Source organism: Culex pipiens, chromosome 3, assembly GCF_016801865.2.
Source record: "Culex pipiens pallens isolate TS chromosome 3, TS_CPP_V2, whole genome shotgun sequence".
NCBI lineage: Eukaryota > Metazoa > Arthropoda > Insecta > Diptera > Culicidae > Culex > Culex pipiens.
The window spans coordinates 57,694,211-57,710,825 of record NC_068939.1 but is presented as its reverse complement, the minus strand read 5'-3'; the positions used below and the strand labels follow the sequence as shown (position 1 = coordinate 57,710,825).

The 16,615-nt window shown below is 36.1% G+C and overlaps 1 protein-coding gene across 2 annotated transcripts in view; it reads right to left on the bottom strand.

Annotated features, from left to right (window-relative positions):
- LOC120416057 (potassium voltage-gated channel protein Shal) overlaps positions 1–16,615 on the bottom strand; it is a 406,813-nt gene that overhangs the window by 290,263 nt on the left and 99,935 nt on the right. For both annotated transcript variants that reach the window (XM_052710526.1, XM_039577721.2), the window contains exon 3: positions 10,514–10,542. The gene's annotated coding sequence lies outside the window, so the exon portion shown is untranslated. The remainder of the gene's footprint in view (positions 1–10,513; positions 10,543–16,615) is intronic.

Here is a 16,615-nt window from a genome sequence, read left to right as displayed (position 1 = left end):
CCCAGTCGGCCTGGGTTTGATCCCAGAAGGTCCCGGTGACAAATTTTGAGACGAGATTTGTCTGATCACGCCTTCCGTCGGACAGGGAAGTAAATGTTGGCCCCGGTCTAACCTAGAGGTCAGGTCGTTAGCTCAGTCCAGGTGTAGGAGTCGTCTCCCTGGGTCCTGCCTCGGTGGAGTCGCTGGTAGGCAGTTGGACTCTCAATCCAAAGGTCGTCAGTTTGAATCCCGGGGTGGATGGAAGCTTAGGTGTAAAAAGAGGTTTGCAATTGCCTCAACAATCAAGCCTTCGGACACCTAGTTTCGAGTAGGAATCTCACAATCGAGAACGCCAAGGCAATGCTGTAGAGCGAATAATTTGATTTTTTTTGAGTGCAAATGCACCATACTCATGAATAAATTCCTCCGTGGTTCTCACATTCGTGAACTTAATTCACGATTACGAGAATTGATTTTTTTTCTGTGCAGTATAAGTAGATCATCTACGATTAGTGACAGGTCGTTTTTGTACGTGTGACGTTACACCTGCAAGAGTAGTAGAGTTTGCATTGTTCCACCGAATAATTCTGATGATGTTTGTATAAAAATTTTCTCAGATTTTCAAAAATATTTTTTTCGAGAGTACGTTTTAATTGCAAATTTGATTTTACATCGAAAAATGAAGTTAAAAAATTGTTGCGATCGAAATTTCATTTTTTTGAAAAAAAAAAGTATTAATTTAAAAATTCAAAACTCAGTCAAAAATGTTTGCACAACCTGGAATTTTCTCAAAAGTTGGCATTTGATGTCCTTTAAAACATATCAAAAAATAAAAAAATAAATTAAAAATAGTGTTTTTTTTTTGCAAATTAAGTTTTAGTAAAAAACAGTTCAATTAAAAATCACCATTTTTTTTACAGTGTATCATTTTTTTCAGTGTGGTCCTTATACATAACTACTTTGCCGAAGACACCAAATCGATCAAAAAATTCCTTAAAAAGATACAGATTTTTGAATTTTCATACATCGTTTTTGTCCATACAAAAACGATGCTGCCAAATTTGTAAGGAAAATTATATGGACAAACTAAAGATGCAAAATGGCTTTTTTGAGCATACCCAACCCTAGTAACATTTTAGGTTTTAAGTAGGCCATAAAAGCCTATTTAGGCCGTATGAGGGTTTTCAGAACCATGATAAAACCTGTAAGTTTAAAAATGTTACTAGGGAAGGTACCAAAAAAAAATCAGACGGATTAAAAATACAAAACTAACTTAATCCACCTATGTGGTTGGAGCCTTCCTCACAACAATGGCTGTACACAAGTTTCATCTATTTTTTAGATCTGGCTTCCAAAAAGTACATCGATATCACTTAAGTGGCCATATCTCGAGACAGGGTTGCCAGATCTTCAATGTTTTGGACTCGTTGGAAAGGTCTTTTGATAACCTAACCAACAATAGAGTTATCTAAGCCCGCGCTCACGCACACTAGCACGCCATTTGGTTTGCTGGCTGGTACAAAATTTAACCTCAATCTTTTTCGTGTACGTACATGCAATACATGCGCGCGTAGATAACTCTATGGGTCGACACTTAAGAGGCCATATCTCGAGACAGGGTTGCCAGATCTTCAATGTTTTAGCCTCGTTGGAAAGGTAACAATGGGTCGGATGGTGGATCCGGACATAGTTTACATACATTTAAGTGAGATTTGGCTTCAAAAAAGTACATCAATATCACTTAATTGGCCATATCTCGAGACAGGGTTGCTAGATCTTCAATGTTTTGAACTCATTGGAAAGGTCTTTTGATAACCTAACCAACAATACGTCGGATGGTGGATCCGGACATAGTTTACATACATTTAAGTGAGATCCGGCTTCAAAAAAGTACATAAATATCACTTAAGGGGCCATATCTCGAGACAGGGTTGCCAGATCTTCAATGTTTTAGACTCGTTGGAAAGGTATTTTGATAACCTAACCAACGATGGGTCGGATGATGGACCCGGACATAGTTTACATACAGTTAAGTGAGATCCAAATATATGTGAAAACACATTTTTATACATAACTTTTGAACTACTTATCAAAACTTCAATCTGTATAAAACTCGATCTATGGGACCCTAAACCAAGTCGAATGCAACAAGTTCGGGTCAAATCAGTTCAGCCAGTGCCGAGAAACATGAGCTAGTTTGTTGGTCACATACATACATACACACACACATATACACACACATACACACACACATACACACAGACATTTGTTCAGTTTTCGATTCTGAGTCGATATGTATACATGAAGGTGGGTCTACGACGTTTTTATACGAAGTTCATTTTTAGAGCAGGATTATAGCATAGAATAGAAGTCCAACTGTCAAAAACAAGTTGTATCACTTTTTTCTCGAGAACAAGTAGCGCCGCGTATCGGCGATGGTATACTTTATTATGCCACTACTCTGGCATAATTTCAAGAAAGTGTTGCTGAAGGTGACAACAACACCATTATTGATTTTTATTCGGAAGAATTTAATTAAAATTTGTTTTATTCTTAGCATCAACAAACCGGGAGTGAAACACGCAGACAAAGAGGCAGTATGGAAAGTCTGCTGCTGTATTTTTCTATGGTTCTAAACTTTCACAGCGCTTTTAAACTTCGTTTTGAAAATTAATTTTTAATCAGCATATATGATTTGTTTTACCACAATTTTTGCATCACATTGCCGAAAAATTGACATCATTGCAGTTGAAAATCAAATTATATTTAAAAAAACGAATCTCTTCATGAGGCAAGCGCTTGAAATTCTATGTGTGAATACGAGTATCCTGCGCCTTCACTTTGTGAAATATTTTCAAATAATTAGGTTTCCATGGCGTCAAAATCTTTGCGCTTGAAAGAAGATTTAGTTGTTTGGTACTAGCAATAGTGGCCAACTGCTACACCCACAGTTGGGCAGCGCCATCCCAGAAAATAAAGAACACGATCTAGTAGTATAAAGGTGTGAACAGACACAGAGGATAAATCTCAAGATTAGCGAAAGCGTCATTCTCATAGGTTCATTTTCAAAACAGTTCATCAACCAAAAAAAAGTGCCGATATCGAGACTCGAACAAAAGACCTTCCAGTTCCTGACTACACAGAAAAAAATCAATTCTCGAAACCGTGAAGTCAGTTCACGATTATGAGAACCACGAAGGAATATATTCACGTTTTTGGTGCAAATGCACCATACTCATGAATAAATTCCTTCGTGGATCTCACATTCGTGAACTTAATTCACGATTACGGGAATTGATTTTTTTCTGTGTAACAAGATATCGTCACCAATGTTTTTTAATTATTCTTACTTTACATTTTGAGATGGATCAACTATGTTTCCCTGAAATAAACTATCAAATAACTGTTTTTTATGCTAACCAAACTAAAAATTTATTTAATATTTAATTTTATAACCTTATTTACCAATGGGAGCGAATGACCCATACGATGAATGAAGTGTAGCTTGACCATTCTGCCTAAGAACCTCCAGAACCGGTATCCGAAACATTCGGTATCGGTTCTGCGTGACCGGAAGTTGATATTTGTGACTCAGATTTGTTAAAAAAGCAAAATTCCCATTTTTTCAAGCGATTATCCTCGATTTTAGGCTCAGCGACACCTAATTTTGCAATTTTGAACGACATAAACATCAAAAAATATTTGCAACAGCCTTATTTTGCGCATAATAGGGGAAATCTACCCTTTCCAATCAAACACCTATCTTCGTCATATGGAGAGTTTGATGCTAGATTAAAGCTCCAAAAATACTATTTGGGCTATAAACTTACCAGCAACAGCACCGCCTCGAGTAAGCACGCAAATGTATGCCACATACTGGCCAAAAAGATCACATTTAATGCACTTTTGATCATAATTTGTATTTAGCGAGATCACTTCTCATCATTTTGTTGGCACACACAGTGACACACACGAGAATCCCTCAAACGCTTAATGAATATCGCCAAAATTAACTTTTCACTTTCGCTTACTTTTTCACGGCGCTTAAGATATGAAATTGCTTCCAACTACCGGCAACATGTTCTTTTGATCATTAGTAAGGCACTCACTTGAAGAATAATCCCGAACAATGTAATAAATTAGCAAGCGCCATCAAAAAAACAAACGCGCCAAGTCGTTTGACGTTTCAATTTTCACTTTGCATTCCACTCGAAGGCTGAAGAAAACCGAGCGAGAGACGAAGGCAAAAAAGAACAAAGGCTGGCCGTCAACACCACCAGCAGCACAGCCAGCGATGCCAGGAAACTTTCCCTATAAATGCCACTTTTCGTGAGTGTTCGTTTGAACTGTCAGCGCAAATGGCAACACTCGACAGAGTGATGGAAGAGAAAAGAACTAAGCCGATATTAGAAAAATGGGCGTGGCCCAATGCATTCGCCTCGATTAGAATACCCTTGGGAATTTTTTTTTGTTAAATGCTTGGTAAAGAAATAGAATAACTTTTAGTGAAAGTGAAAATAAACAGAAATGTTCACAAAAACTTGCTCTACTCGTTGGTGTACTTGGTTTAAGTAAAATTCAAGGGAGACTCTAGATTATCCAGCATCATTCATACACGACCGCTTATTAGGATTAAAATGGGTAGATTTCCCCTATAATAAATATTTCAAAAAAAGTTTTAATTCTGAAAAATATAGGTTTTAAATTTTCCGTTGTAACCAATTTGCCGTCATCTTGGACAAAAAGCCGATCCGCCATTTTGAAATCTGGTATAATTATGGTACAGCTGAACCCCGCTAGTTTGGAATTTTGGAATGTATAAAAAAATCGTGTTTGATCGCTTTTAGAATAAATCAAATTGGTACCCCTTTAAGGCCGTTGCAAATATTTTTTGAAGTTTATGTCCTTCGGCTCTGATCAAAGTCGAAGGGGGGAAAAACATAAAAAAAATATAAAAATTTAAATTACAAGCCTAGGTTTCAACATTTGGATGAAAAAAGTGTTTTAAAATGAATTTTACAGGCGTACAGTTGCTTTCCAATAATTAGTTTTGAAAATATCGAGGTATTGCAGAATTTTTTTTTTCGCAAAAAAAAATCGTGGGAGTGTACAATGGTATTTTATGAATATATAAAATGTTTTCAAAGGAGTTCAAACAAGGGGGCGGGCGACATAAACTTGAATAAACATAACATAAACATAAAATATTTGCAACGGCCTAATTGACAAAAAAAAAGAATGTTCAAATAAATGCACACACTGTACGTTAATCCACCAAACCTTGTGTTTATGTATGCAATTGTTTTGTAATAAAAAAGGACGAACCCCAGACGAACCTGATCAATTGTTCAGTTTTGGCTGCCAATATACAGTACCATGTAGCCCTGTGGTAAACCTTCGACCACATAAGCAATAGATTAGGAGTTCAATCCTCGGCTCAATCCAACACAACTGAACTGCCCATGATCGCATAAATGTCCCATATGCATTTTCATCGTTTTTGAGTTAATGATGCAGTTTGGTTCAAAATCGTGTGCTCTTTCCGAAAAGCCTATAACATCCAGTATCGTAATATGGGGTGAATTGGGACTACAGTCTGAATAGGGACAGCAGTTTTTAGAGCACTTAAAGCTTTAAAATTTAGAAATGGATGTACACATTTTGTTGGCCTGAGTCTGTTCTAACCGAAACCAACCAGAAAAATCAAAATGTTGTGCTCCAACATGGTTAAAACTGCTGTCCCAATTCGCCCCATGTGTCCCGATTGACCCCAGTTTACGGTACTTTGTTTTAGAAATCAGGAGGAAATTCAGTTTTTTCACGAAAACATAACACGTAGCCTTATATGTGGGACAAACTTCAAATGCGTTTTTCTCAGCTTGCTGTTTTTGCATATGGTACATTTATGCGAACATGGGCAGTGAAGGAGGTATTAAACTATGGCAAACAAATAAACAAACTCACACTTTTTCGCGTTTGACTGTTTGCCAGCATGCTGTTAAGCTACACATAAAGAATAAAATACTGTAAATTTAAAAAGATCGTTCTTTGGATTAAAAGTTCGCATTGGTGAATATTCGTAGAAAGTTCAAACTTTTTAATTTAAAAGCTGGATAGTTGTTGATACTACCATGCATCTGGAACAAAATCGTTGTGTCGATAAAAGTTTTTTACATTTAATATAAGAAGAAAATTTTAATGGCAAGAATAAATAACATTTAACAAAACAGTGATTACTTTCGAAAAATGTGATGGATTTTATTTCAAGATTTTAAATATTGAAACAGTATGATTTCGATTATTTTTTTTAACTTACTTCCAGTACTTCCAAAACAAAAATTTTAGTGAAAAAAATCTTTTTGCGATGATAAACATAGAAAATGTTGAATAATTCTAAAGATTTTTAAATCAACCCAAACATGTTAAAAATGATTCTAAACACAGGGGAATGCATTTTAAATTGATTTCAGCTAATTGCATTTAAATTTCCGTTATAATTTAGAAGTGTTTTGAATATTTTTTTGCCCCCTGATTTTTTGGGCCAACTTTGAAGGGGTTACAAAAACTTTAAATAAAATTTGTAGCAGCCTAATCATGATACATTATGAATTTCAATTTCTAAAGTTTTTGATCGTGTATTTTTTAAATCACACAAATTTTGAGTTGACTCCGGCTTTTAAATTGACAGTTTTGATGGATTTTGTTGCATCGTTTCGTCGGTAAGTTTAATCAAAATTGAAATTGACTTTATAGCTATAGGCCACCATTACTAGTATGGCTCCGGATACCCATATTTACTCTAAGAATTTTAGAGCGCCCACTGCGGGATTCTAACAAGCAACCAGTGCGCGGTCCGATTGATTAACAACGGTGGAAAGACGGTATGTTGCCATTAGGTAAAAAGACGAAGTTACAAAATGTTAGCCAGACATGTCACACTAATTTTGTGCTATGAAATGTTTGAAAATTACAAAAAAAATGTTTTAGAGGATTTAACTTCAATAGAAGATTTTAGGATTTTAAGCGGTATATGCACTTCGGAAGGAACCGGTAAAGAAAAAAATCAAATGGGCAGCAGCGGCAGCTAAAGCAAACCAGAGAGGGTGAAGAAAAGCTCCAAGAAATCGCTCCCTCTCCTTTGTTCTGCTGTTCGTAAAGCTGTTTCTTGACCCCTTTCCTTCCCAACTGCGTAATACACCCAAAGTTAAAGAACGAGGGGATAGTCCTCACGAAAAGAAACGTGAGGAAAGTGCTATATTGCGAGAGTATAGTCCTCTCGCGTGATCATCCGTTCACTGGAACAGATCATCCTTTGAGTGGCTTATATGGACAAACGACCGCCACTTAGTCACCGAGCCATGGTGGCCCATACGACAAAGGCACGGTTTAATATGCCGAAGGTCTTGGGTTCGAGTCTCGGTACCGGCACTTTTTTTTTGATAGATGAACTTTTTTGGAAAATGAACCATGAGTAAAGTACTCTCGGTAGTTTCGGGATTTATCCTCTCCGCCCGCACACAGTACCATTTTACTACCGAATCGTGCTCTTTATCCTCTCGTATGCCGATGCCCAGTTCTGGGTGTAGCCATTACAAAGGACAACACCAAAAATTTTAAGCAACATTTGAAATAAACGCACAAGATTTTTGACAGCTGTATTTTTTCAAATTCTCAGGCAATAGGTCCCAATGTAACAAAACCTTCAGTGTTAAAAAATAACTGGTGGGTCAGTTTTAAACTTCGAGTTTTGTGAAAAAAAAACTAACATGAAACCTCGGTGACGAACGAGGTGACGAATTACCACACTTCGGTTAGTTCAATAAACAACATCATCTAGTCTAGAACTTTAGTCCTTACGGCACTTTCAGGTCTTTCACCAAAAGTTTATAATTCATATCATGATATTCGGGAATTTTCTTAAGGACTGAGATATTAGTATATAAAAAAACACACACAGAACACGGCGCTTATGTGCTGCCCGCGACCCGCACTTTGGTGACCACTGATCTAGAGCCTGCTCAGTCACCGTCTTTCGTATTGATCCTGAATACTACAAATAAATCAATTTTCGTTCGTTTTGATATTATATTTCCGAACTAGCAGTGTCCTACTGTTACAGTTTGTTTACATTGGATTAGACCAGCTGGATTTGACAGTTATACCGGTTCGGTGTACACTGTGAAGCCAGAATAGTGAGAAGTGGCAAAATCCATGCAGCACTTCTGATACACGTCGCCATCTTGTTTTTGCTCTCAGTTATACTTCTATTCTATGATTATAGCCTTACCTCAGTGAGGAAGGCAAAATGAATCTGTTGAGACAAATAACAATCGTAAAATACATAACTTCTTACATTTTCACCTCACCTATTCAACTCAAACAAATTACCGAATAAACGCATACACACCTACACTTTTCCTTTTTTTTTTTCAAAACGCCAAGTGCCACTGCTCAGCTCCGCAATGAATGTTTTATTACGCCCAGGGATTATCCTAATTAGCAAATCTCGGGCGCAACTTCAAAGTGCACAAAAGCTTAGCCAAAACCGTCACCGTGACTGTGAGCGCTCAGCCAGCAAGTTAGTGCCTTTTCATGAACAAGTACTGGTGACGGCTGGCGCACTGTTGCTGGAGCAACGACAAAAAAATGTTGAAACGTCCAAGTCAGTCAACTAATCCACCTAATCACATTGACGGCTTACGGGAGCTTTTTTACCTTGTTTCGTTCTTTGAATGAAGCTCGCACATGTTGAAGGATATGCGATAAAACAGTGATTTTCACTCACTTTGGAGTGATTATGAGCAGCTTATGGGATTTTCTGTGTGTGTGTTTTTTTTTCTTTTCTGTGTTTTTGATGAGCAAAAACACTTTTTTACTGTTCCGAATTGCAGAGGAAAATCCCTCTTCAATGGAAATGCACGAGTTCTACAAAAAAAAGTTCACTTCAATCAGCTGTGATGCATGCATTTCACAGTGGAATCTTTTCCAACTGAAAGTTTTTTTTTTTTTTTGCAAAATTCAACGAGTTGGTTTGGCAGAGAAAAAGCTATCAAAAATTCAACAGAGCGCAATTTTGATCGATCGAACTTTTTTGAACTTTGAGCCTTTTTGTTTGCGCTAGCTTTTTGACATGACAGCGGCTTGAGCGGATCAGAAATTTTAAAATTTCAGCGCATTTTAAACTCTTTTTTGGTTGAGTGCTGCAAAGTGGAAAGTGAGATTCAAATTTGCGAGTGGAAAAGTTTTCACAATAAAAATTTGCCGGCTCATAGACTTTATGTGCAAATGAGCCCCGAAAAGTATCGCGTAATTACATTTCTCATGTTCCAATCCCTGTGAGGGTGGATGTTGCAAAAAATAATCATTTCGAGAGAGCATGATTTATGCGTTTTGTTAGGCAAAGTTGCGAAAAGTGTTGTTTCATGCTTTGGTGAAAGCAAAGGTGAGCAGCGATTAAAATTTCAGTTCCAGTTTAGCGAACGTTATTTATTTACTACACTTATAAGATTAAAATTTTCACGAACAAAAACTCAACAATCCACCGCAGAAAATTTCCACAAAAATCACAAAAAACCCAAAGAAAGAGCCATTAAGGTGGCAATTACTTTACACTCTGCGAGCAAAAAAATAACCAGAGCCAGTGCTGCCAGCAGAGCGTTAGTTGCTTTTCCTCCGAAAAGGTGCACATTAAAATGAAAGGACCCCGACCAAGTAGAAGCACTCTATGGCTTTCTTTTCTTTTGCAAATTTATGCAAGATTAAATTGTTGCTGAGAAGTCGACAAAAAAAAAAAAACCCCGGGAAGAATTAATTTGAAAAGTTTCGTTTCACTGCGCTTTATGTTCGCTGTTAAGACGTTTGTTTTGCTGCTGGTGAATCACATCTTGCCGGGGAAAATTCCATCTGCAGTGTGTTGTGTTTGTGTGTTTACAGGAATTAACGCAGATGGTTTTAATGGGCTGGGTGGTTTTTTTGTGGGTTAAACACGACCGTGAATTTAATTCAACGATTGTAGATGTCGTAATTTGTGTGACGATCGCTTTTTTACAAGCTTCCCATGCGCCAGTGCCAACGCACACCGCGGGTTTGGTTTTCTAGCTTTGGTACGTGCCTGAACCCATTTGTGTATTGGTATCTTGGTACATCGTACCAGCGCACCACGACACTCTCGGCTCGCCCCATCGGTTTTGTGTCTGGCACTCACCCATGGCATGAACCCAGCGTGCCGTGGTACGTGTCGTGGTATTGAACCCGTTTTGTACCGCCAGCGCGTACCACGGCACGTGCCTCGGCTCGTAACGAGTGAAGCACCTTGGCTCATATACCGGGTTCATGCCATGGGTGAGTGCCAGACACAAAACCGACGCGGCGAACCGAGAGTGTCGTGGTGCGCTGGTACGATGAACCAAAATACCCTCGGTTCGTGTGAGTCGGGTACGGGTGTAAACCGAACAAAGCAGGCGCAAAGCAAACCCGAGGTACAGTTGAACCGCGTGTACCGCACGGTGCAGGGAAGCTTGCTTTTTTACCTTACCTTTATTGCTGTTGGCTCAGTTACACCATCTGGAAAAATTAAGAAAAAAGCTATTAAAATCCCATCGTTGAAAGTTATCATGAAATTTTAATATTCCTAAAATGTTTACTTAAACTGTGACAGACTTTTTCTTTGTTTTTAGTTTTTAGTTTTTTATTTTTGGTTTTTGGTTTTTGGTTTTTGGTTTTTGGTTTTTTGTTTTTTGATTTTTGTTTTTAGTTTTTTGTTTTTTGTTTTTTGTTTTTTGTTTTTTGTTTTTTGTTTTTTGTTTTTTGTTTTTTGTTTTTTGTTTTTTGTTTTTTGTTTTTTGGTTTTTGTTTTTTGTTTTTTGTTTTTTGTTTTTTGTTTTTTGTTTTTTGTTTTTTGTTTTTTGTTTTTTTTTTTGTTTTTTGTTTTTTGTTTTTTGTTTTTTGTTTTTTGTTTTTTGTTTTTTGTTTTTTGTTTTTTGTTTTTTGTTTTTTGTTTTTTGTTTTTCGTTTTTTGTTTTTTGTTTTTTGTTTTTTGTTTTTTGTTTTTTGTTTTTTTGTTTTTTGTTTTTTGTTTTTTGTTTTTTGTTTTTTGTTTTTTGTTTTTTGTTTTTTGTTTTTTGTTTTTTGTTTTTTGTTTTTTGTTTTTTGTTTTTTGTTTTTTGTTTTTTGTTTTTTGTTTTTTGTTTTTTTGTTTTTTGTTTTTTGTTTTTTGTTTTTTGTTTTTTGTTTTTTGTTTTTTGTTTTTTGTTTTTTGTTTTTTGTTTTTTGTTTTTTGTTTTTTGTTTTTTGTTTTTTGTTTTTTGTTTTTTGTTTTTTGTTTTTTGTTTTTTGTTTTTTGTTTTTTGTTTTTTGTTTTTTGTTTTTTGTTTTTTGTTTTTTGTTTTTTGTTTTTTGTTTTTTGTTTTTTGTTTTTTGTTTTTTGTTTTTTGTTTTTTGTTTTTTGTTTTTTGTTTTTTTGTTTTTTTGTTTTTGCCTCTCCGCCATGATGTATTGAAAAATGAACTAGGGAATTATTTCAAGAGTTTTACTCAAATCGATGAGCAGTCTTTATTTTTTTTAACAATTTTTATTACTTTTAAATGAAACATTTCGGATTTAAGGGTGAACATATTTATACTAATAAAAAAGTATTGTTTTTTTATGCTTAAAAACAGATGGTCATTGCATTTAAAAAAAATATACATTTGAAGCAAATAAGATTTAACATCTTCTGAAAATTAATAATTAACCTTAATTAAAACATAGTATCGGCTTTTGTCACAAACTTGTAATCTTATTAAAACTTTTACTTTAAAGCTCGCCTCACTTACTACCACAAAGCTCCGATTACAACACGTACATAAAAATCTCTCCCGCCGTAATTACTATGTAAAACACGCCTTACCAACAACAAAACTCTATTATTTTCACCCCTCATTTCACCGCTAAATGAGATGAAGCAATGATGTTCAAAATTTCTACCCATTCCCCATTACTCCCTTTGCTCCATTGTTCCACGATTGACGTTAGGAGCATTCTCCCTTATTGCTCCCCCCACTCCCTCTCACAGCTCAACACCCTTCAACTGTGAAATCACATGAGCCACCGCGCGTTCGGTGCGGAATGACCTGAGAAAAAAGGGGTCCACTCCGCCCACAATTCCACTCCTATTCCCTTCTGTCAAACATCAGAAGCACGTCGCAGGGAGATGTCGAGTTGGGTGTGGCTGGCTGGTGACGACGATCCTTCAATTAGCGATAAAGCGTGTTTCAACTTTCACTTGAATGGGGGGTAGATTGAAGGGGGTGTACGACTTCTTGTGGTCGTTAGCGGGAGCAGTCCCAAAAGGGAGGTAGCTTTCTTTAAGGAATGTTGCGGGAAAATTTAAACGGGAGCAGTTTGTTTAGGACTACCCTAGGGAGAGCTGAGTTGGAAATTAAGCCGAGTAGGGGAACTAAACATTTATCGGCATTTCGAATAGAAATGTGTATTTTTTTTAAATAGCTTTGAGTTTTTAATTTATTGCTTATATTTGCAGTGTAGAAAGAGTTTGAATATCTATTTATTTTTCTCTTTTCGTCAATGGCTTGAAAAAAAAATATTTTTCTTGTACTTATACAGATGATACAGGATAGATAATTCCATACTGTACTCCAAGGCTACGCCCAAACAGTCTAAGGGAATTTGAGAAAGAATGTTTTTTGTTCTTTATCGGCAAATACAGCCCAGTGGCGCGGTGGTTAGTGGCTTCGGCTGCCGATCCCTAAGTTGCTATGGGGCGTGGGTTCGGTTCCCGCCTTATACTCCCGGCCTTCTATCGGATGGGGAAGTAAAACGTCGGTCCGTTAGCGTAAAAGAGGTTTTGGGTGACTCACCACACATAACCTTCGGACGCCTAGAAATGAGCAGAAACTTGCAACAGAGACTACAAAAGACCCGGGGGTCGTTAAAGTGGATTTATTTGCTTTGGGGTCGCAAAACTCGAATTTGAAGTTAAAAATAAGAAAATTGAAAAACACGAAACAAAAGTTTTTTTGTTCGTGTTTCGATTATTCGAAGTCCCATACAAACCTTCGGATAATCGAAACATCGGATAATCGAGGCATCAGATAATCCAGTATGGACTGTAACAATAAATTTCTTATCACTTTTGACATAACAGGGTTGTAAAATCTTCAATATTTTGGACTCGTTGGAAAGGATAGAAATTTGGTTGTCAGGAATTCACTTTGATAAACTCGAAGGGAAGGTCTTTTTAATATCTTTCTAAAAATATGTTGTCAGCACTTAAGGGGTTACATACATGTAAACCGACAAAAAAGTCAGAGGTTGGTGTGAGCACACACTATTTTTTTATATCTTAGCACTGCCTTGACCAAATCGGCTGTGCATGACGAAAGCCGATTTTCAAAAATTTTATTAAAAAAAAAGATAAAAATATTATTGTGTTTTTCATATAAAAAATCGTTAGGTTTTGATTTTTGATTTTTAAAAGCAAAATTTAAAAAATCGGGCTTTGTCATGCACATTGGATATATCTTGAGAGTTTTCACCTGAAAATTTCAGTCAATTTGGTCCATCCCATCTTGAGATACGTGGCACCCGTAAATTAACTCGGTGTTTCGAGAAAAACGCTCAGAAAGTTTGTAAATTTTGTGATTTTCTACGTGTATGTAACCCCTTAACAAAGAAGCTGATTTTGAATAGGAACTTATGGGACCCCAAGACGGATCGAATGACCAGAGGATGGGTAAATAACAAAGGAAATGCGTAATACAGTTCAGATTATCCGAATGCTTATTCGAATGATGAAAAATAAATTTTCCTAGTCTATTTTTTGATTGTCGAGCTCAAGTATTGTACCTTAACTAGGCTGAAGTATTTTTTTTTATCCAAGATGGTTATTTAAAAAGCTAGCAATATTTTAAGTTTGACTAAAATGGGGTCGCTGAACTCGATTTTGATGTTTAATACAAGAAAAAGAAAAAAAAAAAGAAAAAAAGTTCGTGATTCGATTAGCAGAAGTCTCAAACAAACCTTCAGATAATCGAACATCGGATAATCGAAACTTTGGATAATCGAGTCTAGACTATAATACCTTTCTTCAAATTTTGGTATCATCAAATTCCCGGGAAACGGGAAAAATATTTTTTAAGCCTCGGGATTTTTTTTCTTGGTCGTGAAATCTATGTTTTATTATATTTCTTATGTTTTTCTAGCTTAAAATCAAAGAATTAGATAAATTCTGTTAATTGATGATAAACTACACTTCAATCTTAACAATGACATCAGTTTTCAGAAAGCTTAAAATATATTAATAATTGATTTTTGCTGATCGGTTTTGGAAAAGGGAAAAAATATTCTGAATTCCGGGAAATTTTTGAAATATCCGTAAAATCTATGTTTAATTATATAACATATGGGTCATTCCATCTGAAGCGGAACAGCATTTGAAAATTACCCTCTCCGATCCTGCTCAAATTTGGCAGAGCTGTTGATACTATCAAAATATGCAAGAATCCCGAATTTCATCCAAATCGGACCACCCCCTCCATTTTTGTACCTCCCCAAAAAATCGACTTTTTGGCGATTTTTGGCCAAACCTCCTAGTTTCAAACGGCGATAGCTCAGGAACCACAAATCTCAGAAGGTCGGTCTTAGACTCAATTTTGAAGGAAATCGGACGTAGAATCCATTTCCGTGATCAAAATGTTGATTAATTTATTTTTTCTACCCGTATTGCGCAATTGAAAACTTTAAACGGCCGTATCTCAAAACACCCCAACTTATTTTTTTTATTTAACCTTTTCATCGTGTTCCCCGGCCAATTTTACATAAGAATCACCTATCGACAGAAATGAATATGTTTCGTTCCAGAGATATCGAATTTTAAAGTTTTGTGTTTTCGAGATTACCTGCATCAGCTTCATTCGCCGCATCTGTTAGAAGCACACAGGGGGGCTGATCAATAACTGCTACCTGGCCATTTATTGAAATAATATTTCATCATAAATAATCTTCATCAAATTGAGCAAAAATTAACTGTATAATACTGTAGGAAACTGAAGTTTAATCGCAAATGTTTATCTGCTCAAAAAAAATAATGAAGTGAATTTCTGTGTTAACCCACTGGACAGAGCAATGACGACACACAGAAAAGGGCAGAATTGGATTCCGACGGAGCGAGAGGAAAATGCAATTCTCGGATTAGTTTTCAAAAAGCCGTAAGAGCCATTGTTAAACAAAGTCCTTTTTGCATCGGTATTCGACCTACTTACGAAAAACCAATATCAAAATGCTCGAGATTGTTCATCTACACGTCCTTCAAGTGCCCCAAACTTAAAATAAATGAAATTTTGTTTCATTTTCTAGTAAATCGAAAATTAGTGTCAGAGGTCACAATGGCTCTTACGGCTTTTTAAAAACTCACCCGAGAATTAATCTTGTTAGTAACACTGAAAAATAAGTGCACGATATATTATTGAGTAAAATATGAATTAAAATGAATAAAATTTGTTGATACGTTGTACTCTAGTGAAGGACGATCACAAAGAGTAGGAAAAGGATTTCTGGAATGTATAAAACTGAAAAATGTAAGAAAATCACAAAGTTTGATCTGCTGCAAAGCGGCTAATTCTCCAAATTTAGTTGCGATGATTTCGACACCGTCCGAACAACAGTGTTTTTTTTTCATCTATCATTCTTGGATTCTTGGAACACAATACGGCTGCTGTCCTCACGTATAAGGATTTTTTTAATTAAATGTACCTTGACCAAAATCATATTTTAATGAAATGGAGCTGGCTCACTATATAAAAATTGATTTAATATGATCAATCTAAACCATAAATCAGAATTATGGTAAAGTGTCAATAATAAACTATAATAATAATAATAATAAAGCAGGTTTTGGGGTTTTTGCTGAATGGCACTATTTTGCTCCACTTCATTAAATTTTTTGAGCAGATAAACATTTGCGATTAAACTTCAGTTTCCTACAGTATTATACAGTTAATTTTTGCTCAATTTGATGAAGATTATTTATGATGAAATATTATTTCAATAAATGGCCAGGTAGCAGTTATTGATCAGCCCGCCTGTGTGCTTCTAGCAGATGCGGCGAATGAAGCTGATGCAGGTAATCTCGAAAACACAAAACTTTAAAATTCGATATCTCTGGAACGAAACATATTCATTTCTGTCGATAGGTGATTCTTATGTAAAATTGGCCGGAGAACACGATGGTGAGGTCAAATAAAAAAAATAAGTTGGGGTGTTTTGAGATACGGCCGTTTAATGTTTTCAATTGCGCAATACAGGTAGAAAAAATAAATTAATCAACATTATGATCACGGAAATGGATTCTACGTCCGATTTCCTTCAAAATTGAGTCCAAGAACGACCTTCTGAGATTTGTGGTTCCTGAGCTATCGCCGTTTGAAACTAGGAGGGCTTGGCCAAAAATCGCCAAAAAGTCAATTTTTTGGGGAGGTACAAAAATGGAGGGGGTGGTCCGATTTGGATGAAATTCGGGATTCTTGCATATTTTGATAGTATCAACAGCTCAGCCAAATTTGAGCAGGATCGGAGAGGGTAATTTTCAAATTTGCACTTTTTCGTGCACAGTTGAGATGGAATGACCCATATGATTTTC